The 15,406-nt window shown below is 56.6% G+C and overlaps 1 long non-coding RNA gene across 1 annotated transcript; it reads left to right on the top strand.

Moving 5' to 3' along the window:
- The first annotated feature begins 563 nt into the window (after positions 1-563).
- On the top strand, positions 564-7,863 carry LOC123379453. Its single transcript, XR_006583866.1, has 2 exons — positions 564-1,679; positions 1,971-7,863. It is a non-coding gene; the product is annotated as an uncharacterized LOC123379453 (long non-coding RNA).
- Positions 7,864-15,406: the final 7,543 nt, after the last annotated feature.

Here is a 15,406-nt window from a genome sequence, read left to right as displayed (position 1 = left end):
GGACCGTTGGCCTAGAACCAGTTTCTCCCAGGGGTCTTGTGGCTCTTGTGTGCCTGGGCTCCGATGCTGTTTCCAGGCAGGACTGGTAGCATTCTGCACGGTGCTGTGGGAAGTGCCCCAAGGTCCTGTTCTGGCAGGCAGTGAGGGCCCAGGCTCTGTTCTGTCCCCCTGACCTGAAGCCTCCACACAGACCCGAGATCCCTGGCCACACCAGCCAGCCCCAGGCTGCCCAGCAGCCCATACTTGTGTTCACGGCAAACAGCAGAGACTGCTGTCCCCAGGCATGGCCAGGGCAGGGCGTGTGAGGACATTCACCTGCTGGGGAGCAGGGAAGGATGTGCGAAGCCAGGGAGCCGAGGTTGCTGGAGCCCACGATGTCAGGGGGCGAGGCAGGACTGGGCACCGCCCACGACTTCTGAGCAGCTCAGTGCTGGGTGCTGCGGCGGTGACCGCACGCCTGGCCGCGGGCCTGCACAAGCGCCCTCTGCCCGCGCAGTCACAAAGCACTAACTGACTTTTAACGAGCACCTGCTCTGCGAGGCCACGGCGCAAACTGACGTCGGCCCAGGGTGCATCACGTGCCCTCGGCTGGCCAATTGCAGAGCCCCGTCCCTGAGCCATGGCGATTGGCTTACGGATGGGCACATGACCCGGGCAGGGCCAATCAGATTCTCTCCCATCACGAGCCGGAAGACAATACGGCCGGTCTGTTGGCGGCCGTTCTGCTGCAGTGCGGGCAGAGCCTGCGTGAGAATGAAGCCAACCTAGAGGAATGGGGAGCGGAGAGAGGGAGGCCGGTAGAAAGGGGTGCTCTGGGCCCCTCAAGGACAGCCCCCCGCTTCGGACGTCCCAGTCGTGGAAGCGCATGCACCCCTGTGAGGGGTTCCGTCATTGCTCCCAGGCTCTGTGCTGAGCTCATCAGGTGCATCGAGACTAATGAGTCTCACGACCGCCCTAAGGGGTAGATATTTGGATGTTTCCTGCTTTCGGATGAGAAGAGACCGAGACTGAAAGTGAGACCCGAGCGGGGAGCCCAGCCTCGCGCTGTGGACATGTGTGAACCCTGCCTCCCCGGCCCGGCCCCCTGCTGCCCAGCAGAGGCATTCAGGTGTTTGTTGAGTGCTCGTCCTGGCCGTTGGGAGTTGAGTTCAGCTTCCCTTCCTTCTCTGGAATTTGTGTGTGGGCACTGGATGTGCCTGAGCCCGCCTGAGCCCTTTGCCTCCTGCCCCTGGGCATTTGCAGAGCAGAGCCCCTCTGCCGCGGTACTTCGTGGTGGGACTGGACGTCCCGCAGCCAAGCCTTGGACGCTCCAGCAAGATTGCATTTCCAGACACTTAAAAACATTCCCTGAATGATCTCTGTGAACTTTCCAGAGTTTGAAGTGGGCTGGACCACCTTAAAGTTAGCTCAGAGAGAAAACCTTTTGTACGGAGCCTTTGGATTTCTTGTTCCCCTTTAGAAGCGATGTTCTTGTTTGATGGGAACAGAGACAGTCCTGTAACACCCAGGTCAAGCTGTTCTTTGGGAAATTTTAAAAGAGGCTGGAGGTGTGTTCTGAAGAAAGCAAATAAGTCCAGATCCTTGTCCCCATGTGGTAAACTCTGAGCAGTTTGGAGAAGATCAGAAACTCCTACGTTTGTTCCTTGGCCCAGGAGAGTTCAAAGCCACAGCTGGCAAAGGTGATCTCATCTCCAAAAACATCCATCAGAAAATTGGGGTGGGCTTGCTCCGTCAGCGGGGGCCAGGTGGGGGCTGGGGAACCCACTTTCCTCTGCTTCCATTCAGCCATGCTGCCCCCTCCCCTCTTAGTTCAGTGAGGTCTAGGGAGGGCCAGGGAGGCAGAGCTGGCCCACATGGAGATTGTAGAAGGCCAGGTGCCTGGGGGGGGGGGGGGGGGGGGAGGGGCATGGGCTGCTCTCTGGTGGACAGTGTAAGTCATTGTCCCTCGGCTGTTTTCTCCTTTTCTCAAGGCCCTGTGTCTGTGTCCAAAGGCAGGCAGCTCGCCTACTGCTGAGGGTCAGAGGGAGCCCACCCTGAACGAGCCCCTTCTCTTGGCCTCTCTCTTCCTTCCATCACTTGCCTGGGTGTGATGAGTTCACAGGCCAGTGTTTGTGTCCTGAGAGAGCTGGCAGTCAAGGGCTGTGGTTTCTACAGAGGATCAAGATTTCTGGGGCAGACAGCCGTGGGCCTCGACCCCTGCCTTTGGGGTCCCCACAGCAGACATTGAGCGAAGGACATGAGTGTGAACGATTGATGGGGAAGCAAACCGTAGAAAGTGTCACAGAGAAGGGGACGCGACAGGCCTGGGAAGGCTGTAGGGTTGAGGTTGAGTCCTCTGGGGCGTCTGGAGCTTGTGAGGTGCAGATCCTGGCCCAGCAGGTCAGGGGCAGCGTGAATTCCTCATCTCTAGCAAACTCCCAGCTGAAGCAAATGCTGCTGGTCCACAGTCCACACAGGAGAACACATTTCTGAGCTCCACCAGCTGAAGGGGTTGACTTGTGTCCCCCAAAAGATACGCTGAAGTCCTAACCCGATATCCGTCAGTGTGACTGTATTGGAAATAGAGTCTTCGCCAATGAAATCGGGTTGAGACTAGGACATAGTGGGTTTGGGTGGACCCTAATCTAATGACTAGGGTCCCTAAAAAAGAAGAAAAGAGACAGAGGGACGAGGGAAGAAGGCCATGTGGAGACAGCGCAGAGGCTGGAGCAGAGATTGGAACACCTGGAGCTATGGGAAGCTGAAGAGGCAGGAGGGATCCCCCCCCTGGAGCCTGCAGAGAGCGTGGTCCTGCCCACACCTTGATTTCAGACTCCTGGCTTCCAGAAGGTGAAAGAATAGATTTCTGCTATTTAAACACCCCAGTTTGTGGGACTTGGTTACAGCCGATCCAGGAGCCTAATACAGCAGCCAGGGGGTGAGGGAGCCGGTCCCAGGGGCCTCAGCGTTCCAGCACTTCCAGCCTGACCTGAGGATTGGCAGAGGGAGCAGGTGCACGCCGCGGTTGGCTCCCTGGAAGCAGTCAGTGCCGAGGCAAGGTGAGTGCGCCCCATAAGCCTCTGCTTCTGTCTTGCTTGGAAGATGACCAAGGCCTTTCCTGGAGGGTGAGGGGTTGGTGCCCTGAGCAAGGGCGGGTGGATGGGGAGCTCGGAGAGCAAGACTGGGATGGGGTCGACGTGGGTGAGGGGAGGCTCCCTCCCTTCAACTGTGCACAGTGATGTGCTGCCCGCCGTCTCTAGCTGGGGTGCAGGCTGTCCTGGGCAGGGTGGGGGCGGCATGGGGCCTGGAAGGAGGGAGGGATTTGAACCAAAGGGCCCAGCTTGGAATTCTGTCTCCTCTGCTGGACTTCACCTCTTCCTGCCTCTGTCTTCTTGGTGGCACGAGAGAGTAATGATAGGCTGAAATGACGCATGTCATTGCCTAGGACAAGGGTCTAGGCATTGCCCAGAGGAGGGTCTAGAGCAGAATGAGGGATGAAGAGGGGCCTCTCCTGCCCAGAGCTCCTGGCCCAGCCTCTGTGGGGAAGACCAGCTCCATGGGACAGCAGACAGCCCCCAGGGTTCCCTTAGTTTCCGGCGATGCCTCGTGACTCCTGGCTACAGGAGACTCTCTCTTCTTCCTCCGGATCCCTGCTCCCCTGCATTTTAGCCCCAGATTTCTGGAAGCTCTTCAGAGAGGCGGATGTTTGCAAGTCCGCCCAGTGCTATTGATTTGTGCCTTAGTGAGCCTTGCCTTTACGATGATTAATATTTGATTTATGCCCTGGGTTTGTCCTCTTTCTGATCTCTTTCTAACTCATTAAATCTTCCCTAATCGAGCCTCTAACTTTTTCCTTTGGAACTTACCCTCCAGAGGAAGCTTCCAGTTCCCCTTGTTGGCTTCTGACCCATTTATTTGCCTTTTGAAAAATAAAAGAAACACATTTGGCTGGAACTAGTCCTAGAGGCTGGCTGCCAGGAGGGGCTTGGCTTGCAAATGTCACAGCTGTCCCTCTGCTGCGGAAGCTTCTTCCACTGATTGAATTTGCTTGTGCTGAAAGGGCTGGGCTCTACTGTCAGAGGGTGGGGCTGCCTTCTGGAGCCCGGGTGGGTGAAGGCCAGGTTGGGGGCCTGGGATGGAAGTGCCAGCAGGGGCCTTGTGGAGCATCTGAGTCTGCAGTTGGCTCTCTTTCCTGTCGTTCTAGGCAGGTGCACGTTCGGAAAGGTGGGCCCCTCAGGTAAAATCGGGAACGAGGGTGAGCCGACCTTTAAGGAGCTGAGATTCCAGCCTGGCTGGTCTGAGCCCAGTGCCCAGGCTCCTCGTGCCGCGCCCAGCTGCCCCCCACCGAGTGCCCTTGCTCCTGCACCTGTGGCCGCAGGTCAGGGACGCGGTGAAACATCCCATGGTGGATGGCCACCCATAACATGGTGTCACCCCAAGTGTCGAGAGTGCCAACGTGGAAACCCTCTAGTGGAGGGACCCGCCATGGCTTCGGATGGCCGATCCCACTCGACGTCTTCAGTTGGTCCAGCAGGCCGGACATGACCAAGTATTGGGTTCACCGACAGAAGGATCGTAGGCTTTCTAAGAAAGAAAGGACAAGGGACGGGTGTTCTTGCTGTGGACCGAACGTGCCGTCTACCTGTGTTGAGATACAGAAATGCTGCAGTTCAGCCACAAAGACCACATACTGTCTAATTCCATTTACTGTGGAATTCCCAGCACGGGCAGATCCGTGGAGACTTAGTGACAGCCAGGGACTGGGCGTGAGCATGAGGAGGTTGGGCAGCTGCCAGGGCACCAGGCAGTGAGCCCCACGCGGCCCCCAGAAGGCAGAGAGCAAGGATGCCAGAGCTGGGGATTTGTCTTAAGTTGCGTTCACCTTCGGATTTTCCTTCTTTCTTTTGTGTTCTAGGCTTTCTGTTACGCAGTTCATATTACATTATGTTTTTATGAGGGCGGTAAAATGATCAGTGTTTTTTTGTTTTTTCTGTGTTTCCTGATGTTTGTAAAACACACATTTATAATGCAAAGAGAGGGAGTCGATAAAAAGAAAATCACACCCCCCCCCACCTCCCCTGGGAACAGACACACTAAACAAAAGCAAAGGAGGAGAGTCCTTGAGTCACAGTGAGCCACGTCTGGGTTCAGCAGGTGGCTCTTGTTCCGGACCCGGGGCAGTGGGCTTGGGGGTCAGTGCGAGTATGGGTTAGGGCAGGCACAGCACGCCATCCACAGCCCTCCTGCCCCCTTGGGAAGGGAGCCTCTGTTTTCCCCACCCCCGGGCTGGTTCTGTGGGAGAGCCGCGTAAGGACTGGGCACTATGAGAACCCGAGGTGCGGTCACCTCCTCCTTCCCAGTGGGCATGGCCAGCCTCAAGTCTCCCTTTTTGGGCTGGCAAGTGGCCTCTCACCGGCCTGATCCTCTCGCAAAGGGCTGCGATTGGGGGTGGAGAGGGAGGGAGGTCTCTGTCCGAGCTGCCGCCTCTGGGCCAGCTTTCCTGCTGTGTGGTGTTTTCCTCCTTGCCTGATCCGGGAGGGGTGACCTGGTCTCCTCACCTCAGCTGGGCAGGGTCTTTTCCTACACGGCTGCGTGTGTGGCTTGCCTGTGTCCCTCTCTGTTCCTGTCACAGTTCGAGGAAGCCAGGCAAGCGAGAATCCTCCTTGGAGGGGAGCCAGCGGGATCAGTCACCTGAGGGCAGGTAGACACAGTGTCTCAGGCCCCATCAATCCCAGACTTGAGTTGGCTCAGAGGCCCAGACCCCTTGAGTGAAGGGGGGACCGGGTCCCCTTGAGGAAAGACCCCGCCCCACTGCCAGAAATTTCTATCATTTATCTTTCTGCCAGTCTTCCCCAAAGGGACTATGGCCCTTTCCCAGCAAGACTGGGTATTGGGGAAAGGGAAACAGAACTTTTGGGGACTACTGGACACTGGCTCTGAGCTGACATTGCTCTCGGGAGACCCCACATGTCACTGTGCCTTCCAGGAACATAGTGCGATCAATGCTTCTTTAGCTAAAGGAGCACTTTAAGGTAGGGCTCAGGGAGGACCCTGAAAAGGAGGTGTGTTTCCACTGAGACCGACTGGCTTCCTTAGGGCCTGTTCCTGGCTTTGGGAAAGGAAGCTGGGAACCAGCCCCATCCTTTAATTCTTGGCAGTCAGGATTGGGCTGGAAATTCCTTTCTACACCTAACCCTGCTCTGGCCAGCATGGGCCATCCAAACTCCAGGATGTTTGCTCATTTAAAAAATTTTTAATGTTTACTTATTTTTGAGAGAGAGAGAGAGAGAGAGAGAGAGAGAGAGAGAGAATGAGTTGGGGAGGGGCAGAGAGAGAGGGAGACACAGACTCCAAAGCAGGCTCCAGGCGCTGAGCTGTCAGCACAGAGCCCGAAGTGGGGCTTGAACCCACGAACCGTGAGATCATGACCTGAGCAACCATAATCAAGATTGTATTACAGTGGCAAAGAAAAAGTCACACAAATCAATGCAACAGAATAGAGACCGAGAAAAAGACCACAGACATGTCCAACTGATTTTTGACAAAGGTGCAAGAACAATTCAAAGGAAGAAAGATAGCTTTTTCAACAAACGGTACTGGAGAATTGGGCATCCAGAGGCAAAAAATGAACCTTGAACTAAATCTCACATTTTACGCAGAAATTAACTAAAATCAATTATGGACTTAAGTGTAAAATAAAAAAAATACGAAACAGAAAAAAATAGAAATATCTTTGGGATCTAGGCCAGGCAAAGGGTCCTTAGATTTGACACCAAAAGCGTGATTAAAGGAAAACTGGCAAATTTGGCTTCATCAAAATGGAAAATTTTGCTCTCTGAAAGGGCCCGTCAAGAGGATGAAAAGAGAAACTGTACAGCGGGAGCAAATGTTTGCAAAGCACATATCTGACAGAGGAATAGTATCTTATGTATATAAAGACCTCTCAAAACTCAACAGTCAAAAAGCAAACTACCCCATTAGAACATGGGAAAAAAGTGGTGACATGTCACCAAAGAAGATACACAGGTGGCAAACAGCACCGTTCAACTTGATTATTCTTTAGGGAAATGTAAGTTAAAATTGTCAAGAACTGTCCCTACACATCTTCCAGAAAAGCTAAAAAGAGAAAAACGGTGACAATACCAAATGCTGGGAAGGATGTGGAGAAACTGGAATCCTCATATGCCGCTGGTGGGAATGTAAAAGAGTAGGGCCACTCTGGACAGTGGCTGGGCAGTTTCTCAAAAACCTAAACGGGCAGCTACCACACACTGCAGGGACTGCACTCCTGGGCATTCATCCCAGAGAGAAACGAAGACTTATGTTCACACAAATACCTGCACACGAGTGTTTATAGCAGCTTGGTTTGCGGTCAGCAAATCAAACCGACCCTGGAGACAAGCCAGATGTCCTTCTACCACTTAGGGTTAAGTGAAACGTGGTACCTGCACACCCGTGGGGGGATAGCGCCCCTCAGTGCTGTGTGTACAATGCCTGCATGAGTCTCCAGAGAGTATCACGGAGTGGAGAGAGCCCGTCCCACGAGGGCAGCACCCTGTACGGTTCCAGTTCTGTAACGTTCTCGCAACGACAAAATTACAGGAACGGAGAACAGAGGGGTGGTTGCAAAACATGGAAGAGGGGCGAGCGTGGGAGAGGGTGTGGCTGTGAAGGAGCCAGCAGGCGGGATTTGGTGGCAAAGGGAATGTTCTGGATCTTGACCGTATCAACGTCAACATCCTGGTTTTGATATTGTCCCGCAGTTTTGCAGGATGCCACCGCCAGGGAGAACTGGGTGAGGGGCGTGTGGGATCTCTGTATTATTTCTTACAAACGCATGTGAATCTGTAGTTATCTTAAAAAGTTAAAGATATTTTGAAGACAGTTTATGGAGTAGCTTTATGTCCAGCGTTAGTCCGTGTATGTCGGAAGCACCAAGCAAGGATGTACTGACTCATCAGAAAGCTCTTAGCAGGTGCCGCCTCGTCCATCAGTGTCAGGGATAAGGAGAATAGTGCATTCATACTGTCTGTCCGAGAGGGGATGGTGGGGAGCTCAGGAGGATGTGAGCAGGCCTGATTCCACACCAGTGAATTTCTAATGAGTGCTTCAAAAGAGAAGAAAAAAGTCTTTGGAGGAGACTGACCCAGCCAGTCCTGCTGTGGCATGGAGATGGCAGAGGAGGAGACTGTTGTGCAGCAGTGGAGGGGTCATGGCATGAAGGACGCCGGCCCAGGGTCACAACGGAGCCAGGCAGGAGCCAACATGCGGGCCCGCACGGGGACTCAAGCGCCTTGGGCTGGTGGGCACTGTCTGCAGCCCAGAGCCTGCGGTCAGCATGAGTCACCGTTCTGGTGGCCAGGTCTCATGCACTACACAGGCTGGCGGGAGCCATCAGCTTGGCACCCACGCCCCAAGCTGGAGCCAGGACTCCAGGATGACCCCGCAGTCATGAGTCTCAGAGCTCCTTGGGGGCATCTGGGTGATCCTGGGTTCTGGGTAAAGGTCAGAGCACCACAAGGGAGATGAACGGGGGCTCTTGCAGGCCCTGGGGGCACTCTGCCTGGTTCTAGGCACTGGGGGAGACCTTAGAAAGTTTCCAGGAAGGGGACTCGGAAGCATGGGGCTCCCTACCACGTGGGGCCAGGCCAGGGGCTCTCTGGCCCGGTTGCTGGGCAGTTGCACGGTCACCTGCAAAACCAGGAAGGGACCACCCCTGCATCCCCCACCCCCCACTCCAAAGTTCGGTTCTGATGTCAAGGCTGATGATCACATACACACACACACCCCCTAACCCTGACCGGGTGTGGGAGGCTTATGGGGTCCCCAGGAGCCAGCACAGGGCTGTCAATCTGGTTTGGGGTGCGGCCAGGCTGGGAGGTCCCGAGTAGGCAGAGGCTCGTGTGGTTTGAGTGTCCCACCAGTGCCGAGGACAGGAGCACCCAGTTTTGTTGTCCAGATGTGGGCTCCCAGGGTGCTGAGGCTTCCAGGTCGTGAGCTTTCCTCAAACGTGAGGCAGTGGGGTGAGACCCCTGCTGATGCAGTACTGCCTGGGGTAAGAGGACATCTGATCTCCCCAGTCGCCGCCAGCCCCTCAGTGGCCGGCGTCCCCGCTTCCTGGCCACGGAGAGGAGCCGTCTCTGTGGCAGTTTGGGCGGCCAGCTGAGGTGCTCCTGGGCTCACGAGGCTGAAGGCGTGCACCTGCCCGACCGGGTACCGGCACCTGCTGCCTCTTCTCCCACGGCTTGTCCCGGCTGCTCCGCCCTCCTGCCTCCTTTCGGAGCTTGGCAGGCTCTCTGCAGAGGCGGGAGGCAGAATGTCTCGGGAAGGGGTGCCACAGGTGGGACGCAGCAGCGAGGCCTGGGTCTGGGGCCACGAGGCCTCCTTGTGAAGGTCCTTCCCTGTGCTGGGTCTCCCCGCAGGGAGCCCACGCGCTCCTCCGAGAAGCAGCGCTCAGGCAAGAACAGAGAGAAGGACGACTGTGGCACAGGGGAGGAGATTGGGAGCAACCCGAGGGATGAGTTAGGGACAGCTGTAAGTCCCCCTACATGCTCTCCCTACAGAGATAAGATTCTTTCAGTGGCTCCCTTGCACTTAAAGAAGAGTCGTTCCCAGGCCCCAGGGGCCTGCATCACCTTCCCTAACTGCTGGTGTCCCCCGAACCTCCCCCTGCAGTGGCCCCCACCTTATCGCACCCACTCAGGCGCCGTGGACCCGCCCTGCCTCTACCACCACAGTTCTGTCCCACAAACAACCGTGGGTGTGTGTGATGTTGGTCACGGTGTTGTGTGTGCTCACGGGGGACAACCGGGGGCCCTCCGTCTGTCCCTCAGCAGGGGATGGTCACATGGGTCATACCCCGGGTGCCCTGTGGTTTCCCACGATGACGTTACACACAAGCACGGCGGTAAAGATGCCAGTGCCGGAAGGCGGTGGGGCTCTGAGGTGCCGTTTGGCCAGGGGAGCCAGGAACCCAGAGGTGACTGTGTGCTCGGTGAGCGGGAGCAGACGGGCGAGGAGGGGGTCTTGCGGGCCGCGTCCAGACCCATGGCCCCCCGTGCTGGGTTCTCCAGAGAGCATCCCGGAAGGCAGGCTCAAGGCCCCACTAAGGCTCGTTTGTTCTCTCAAGGTCAGATGTACCCCCCTGGGGACTGCAGAGACCCCCCCCCCTCCCCCAAAGAAAGTGCCAGTGTGCACCTGTGAGGACACCAGGGCGGAGCCATGCGGTCAGATAAGCCCAAGGACAGCCCTGGGCGGGAGATGAGCCATGCCTGTGCGTGCGTGTGTGCGTGTGTGTACGTGCATATGTGTGCAGACGTGTGCACATGTGCTACACATTCACGTAGGCATAGGTGCACGTGCATGCGTGTGCCTGCACGTGTACACACATAGATGCATATGTGCACGTGTGTGTGTGATCTCTTAACTCACGGCCGCTCAGGTGGAGACGCAGCCCTCTCGGGTTCTGACCCCGCCAGCTTCCCTCCTCGGGGGTGGGGAGCGGAGACAGAGGGGCGGGATGAGAAGGGGCGAGAGCTTTCTCCCCCACACAGTCCCGATACATTCAGGAGAAAAGGCATTTTGCCAAACAGGAAGAAAAGTGTGAGCCCATTTTTAGAGAGCTCATTTTAGAAAAACATAGAAATGAATGCTGAGGAAAATTACTGGAAGGATGTACAAAAACATGTCAAGTGGTACATTTGCAGTTTGGGGCTTTTGGGTAATTTTTATTCCCTTCTTTTGGCTTGTCTGCACTTTCTAAAATTTCTGCAATAAACATCTATTACTTTGTAATAACAACCAAAAAGTTATTTTAACAGTTGGCCCAGAGCTGTGACAAGTGTCGAGATGAGCCGGGACGGGCTGCGTTCTCGCTCGCGCGGCTGCCCGGGGACCGCGGGGGAGGCAGCTGAGCCGTGGCTGATACGATAACCGGCTTCCTCGACGACTTCTCAGCTCCCACTTTGCGCGGCCGGAGCGCCCGAGAGTCCGCCTTTCCGGGTGGGTTTTGCCGGCCCCTCCCAGCGGGCGGGCACTTGTCACGGAGCCCGGTCCTGCTCCTCGGGGGCTCGGCGGCGGTGCCGGTGATCTCCGGCCAATCCTCAGCCTCCCAGCAGCACCTTGGCTCTGTCAGACATGGCGACGGTATTGTGTCTACCGCGCGGGCCGTGTTGAGGGAGAACAGCGCGTCTGAAGCACACAGAGCAGCTCTGGCGCCCAGGAAGCACTCCTTAAGTGCTTGTCACTTGTCCTTGTCAGCTGTGCCATGGGTGCGTCGGCTGGCAGATCAATGCCTTCAGAGATGTTCAAGTGTGAAGCCCCGAGACCTGTACACGGGTTGGGCTATGTGGCAAGGGGGGGGGGGCGGCGGTCAATGTGGCACATGGAATCAAGGCTGCTCATGAGCTGACCTTGACACGGGAGAGTAGCCTGGGTCGTTCTGGTGGAGCCAGTGTAATCACAGGGCAAGCCGAGAGTCAGAGAGGCGGGTGATGACAACGGAGGGGGCGCTGGTGCCGGCTTTGGCGATCGAGGTGGGGGCCACGGGCCGCGGCCCCTGAGTGGGTCTGATGTGAAGACCCTCCCTCTGTCGCCCCTGCCTCTTCCTGGGAGTCCTTGAGTGCGCACCTTTGGGGAAAGCCTGCCTTTGCTTGCTCAGAGTGCAGAGCGGCTGTGTCCCTGACCGAGTGGCTGCACGCTATGGAACGCCTTGGAATCTCCTTAAGCCCGGCCTTGAAGAGTGCTCCAGGGGGAGACCGCTCAGGCACGCAGCGCTGAGTGTGAGCTCTCGTGTCATGAGCAGGGCGAGGCCTGCGGCCACTCCTCTCAGAAGCTCCTCTTCGTGTGGGGTCCCAGTGCTGCCGGGGAAGGGGTGGGGGAGGGAAAGCCCCCTCCTGGAGCGGAGCCGTGTTGGAGGACCAGCGTGGGCACCTAGGTTCCCCCGTCACCCCGCCTGCTCCAGCCAGGACCTGGGTGGCTTCCTGAGCTCTGCAAAGAAGCCCTGTGAAGTCCCCTCCCCAGCCATCCCGCCCTCGTCCCGCAGGGGACCGTTCTAATAAATAACCATCGTGGCTTACGGGGCCCAGTCCTGCTCTAAGCACATGTCCTGCGTTAGAGAATTTAGCTTCCTCAGTGAGGTAGGCAGCATTTCTGCCCTATTTTACAGAGAAGAAAACGGAGGCATAGAGAGGTGACCTTATTTCCTTGAAGTCACGTGGCCGAGAAAGTAGCAGAGCCAAGATTTGAGTCCAGGTGCCCTCATGCTGAGCTCCCCGCCCCCCCCCCCCCCCCGCCACCACACATACTGACGAGAGACGTGCCAGGGCAGGTGGGGTCCACAGTCTTGCTCTGCAGTTACACCCGTCTGAGTCAGAGGCGGCTCCAGTGTGGATGGCTTCCCTGCAAGGTTGGGGCACGGCATTATTTTTCTGTTGAAGAGTGTACACAAGGAGGGGGAGGCAGAGTGGATCTGAACTTTCAGGCTCCAGCAGGAAGCCTCACAGACACGCTGGGTTTGCAGTGGCCACCTCGGGCAGGGGCCCTGGGCAGCTGCCCGGCTCCAGACTGTGCGTTTGAGTTTCTCCGCAGGCGGTGAGACGCATTCCCCGGAATTGGGCCCCAGGGCTCCGGGAGTGCGAGGTGCTCGTGGGGGGCGGCGTGTTTTCAGCCGGCTGTTTGGCCCCCCTCGCCTGCCTGCTGGCACCCTGACATCTCCATGACCCGGCGTGACATCTCTCAGGGGTCAGTTCGTATGTCAGACTGAAGTGTCCGAGGAAAGGGAGACTGTGAACGAGGAGTGGAATATTCTGTGAGAGTGTGCAACTCAGTGGCGAGAAGTCCCAACAGGGCGACAGGGGCCACACCTTTCTCCAAGGAGTGGCCGGTGTGGCCTCTGGACGAGCAAGCAGGTGCTCTGGGCTGTGGTCCTGTTCTGGGACAGGGCTTGGTCCCGAACAGGGTTTGTCTGCCCCTCATCCTCTCTGAGGATGCACCCCACCGTCACGCCACCTTGGAGACCCTAAGCCAGCCGGGCTGCTTCCCAGCATGGCTGCTTTACCCCCAAGGTTTTCAGGTCAGAAGCTGGGTTTCTCACAGGCTCGTCTGCATAGTCTTGCTCAGTCAGTAAAGCAAGGGTAGAGAACATTCTGGAACTCAGTGTTTGCTGATGTGTGTGATCCTTTCTTCCCTGGGCTCAGTTTGTCCCCCTGTGAGCTAGGGAGGGCCGTAGAGTCTGGTGTCGTTTCTAGTGCCCCCGTAGCGTTGCTTCACCAAACAGGGTCACGGCCACGGGAGGTGGTGGGGACAGGGTCTCCAGAGGCAGGTCAGGACAGGGGTGCATGGGACTCGGAGCCGGAGGGCCCGGGATTGCCTCCTGGCTGCGTCACCCCGGCCGTAGGGAAATGACGTCATTCCTTCTGCTTTGCCGTCTCGGGTGGCAGAATGGGGGTAGTGGTGGTTTTTCCGTCAGGGGTGGTCGTGTGGGTAAATGTCACAGTTAATCCTAACAGAGACCTGGCAACCACTTTAGCCATTCTTTTTCCACGACCTCGACTTTAGCTTTTATTCAAACCCTTCTTCATTTCTCTTCAGTGCGTTGGGTGTCTTTCAGGGCCCCGAGTGTAGGCTGTCCTAGCGGCAGATCAAAAATGTCATCTCTAGGGACAAAGGACACGGCGATCTGCAGTCAGACAGCTACTGCTTTAGTGCCAGAGGGTGGATGCCTCTGCTGATTCAGACGCAGAGGACCCTGACTTGAAGGGATCAGGCTGTAGATATGGCCGGCATTTCTTTTCTTTTCTTTTTTAAAAAAAATAAATGTTTTATTGATCTTTTGAGAGAGTGACCGTGAGCAGGGGAGAGGCAGAGAGAGAGAGAGAGAGAGAGAGAGAGAGAGAGAGAGAGAAAGCGGGGGGGGGACAGAGGATCTGAAGCAGGCTCCGTGCTGATAGGCTGACAGCAACGAGCCCATTGCGGGGCTCGAACCCACGAACCATGAGATCATGACCTGAGCTGAAGTCGGATGCTCAACTGACTGAGCCACCCAGGCACCCCTGGCCGACATTTCTTGAGTGTCCGGTGCATTGGGCTGGCCTGGGGACGTCAGTATGAATTCTCTGAGTTACTTCATCTCCAGAAAGCATCCCCTCCCTAACTCAACCCCTGGTGTTAAGCTGGTGCCTGGACTTCTCCCTGTAGTTTGCAACCCTGCTGCCTGCTTCCTCCGGCCCTGGGGTGTGGCACCCCCACCTCCATCTTCTCCCCAGTTCGTTGTGTCACTGAGCCATCTGGTCTACCAACCCTGTGGCCAATACGGTCTAGAGCTTTTTTGCCTTTGTACCGACTCCCACCTTCCCCCGCCTCAGGGAGGGTGCTCCGGGCCTGTGGGGGTGAGGGGCCCCCGGTCTCGTGGTCTCACGCCACCAGTGGTGGGGTCTGTGCGCAGGGCAAAGCCGCAGCTCAGGCCCGCAGGTGCTGGTGTGCGTGTGGCCAGCAGGTGACAAAGGGGGGAGCTCTTGTCCCTGGTATGGAGGCAGCGAGTGCGCACTTCTAATTGGAATGCCGGTTCTGTCCAAAAGCCTCTTTAAGGAGCTGGTTTGTGGGAAAGAAAAGTGGAATTTGCACAGAATTTGCAAATATTCATGCTCCTTCAGCTCTGAGAGCTTTCTTCCTTAATAACAGAAACTTGTTGCCACGGTAGGAGTGGCTCGTGCTGAATCTGAGGCTTTATTTAGAATCATTCCAGATAAACAGTTCTGTGACCCCGCTAAGTGCCTGTGCTCAGAGCTCCTCAACTCACTCCGCTTTTGAAAAATGGCTTCCCGGCCTGGACGGATGCAGATGTCCGTGGGAACGTCCACCTGCCGCGGCGCGGGTCCTTGGCCTCTGCCAACCTGGGGGCCGCCTCGAGGCAGGTGGTGAGACAGCGTTCCTGCCTAAAGTTGCAGGTGCTCTGGGCCCAGGGTCGGGCTGACTTTTCAAGAGTCTTCTGACTCAGCCTGACCCGGCCCGGCTCTCCTCCCAGAACGAGGTCTGGGGGCAAAGTGGCATTTTCCGAGGACATCTGGGTCGGTGGCTGGTTTTTCTACTTGTCTGATTCCAGAAACCCCGGTCTGGTCACTGGTGTTTGTTTGCTAGGGTTGCTGTAACCGAGCGCCGCAGACCGTGTGGGTTAAACTGCAGATATTTCTTGGCCCAGAGTTCTGGAGAAATCTGAGATCAAGCTGTCAGCAGGCTGGGTTCTTTCTGAGGGCTGTGAAAAAGAATCTGGTCTGTGCCGCTCCCCCTGTGTCTCTATGTCAGATTCTGTCCCACCTTTTTCTAAAGTTTATTTATTCACTTAGAGAGAGAGGGAGAGAGACAGAGAGACAGAGAGAGAGAGAGAATCCCAAGCAGGCTCTGCACTGTCAGTGCAGAGACCGATGTGGAG

Source organism: Felis catus, chromosome C1 (assembly GCF_018350175.1).
Source record: "Felis catus isolate Fca126 chromosome C1, F.catus_Fca126_mat1.0, whole genome shotgun sequence".
NCBI lineage: Eukaryota > Metazoa > Chordata > Mammalia > Carnivora > Felidae > Felis > Felis catus.
The sequence above is the reverse complement of the archived record's forward strand: the minus strand, read 5'-3'. Positions and strand labels throughout refer to the sequence as shown.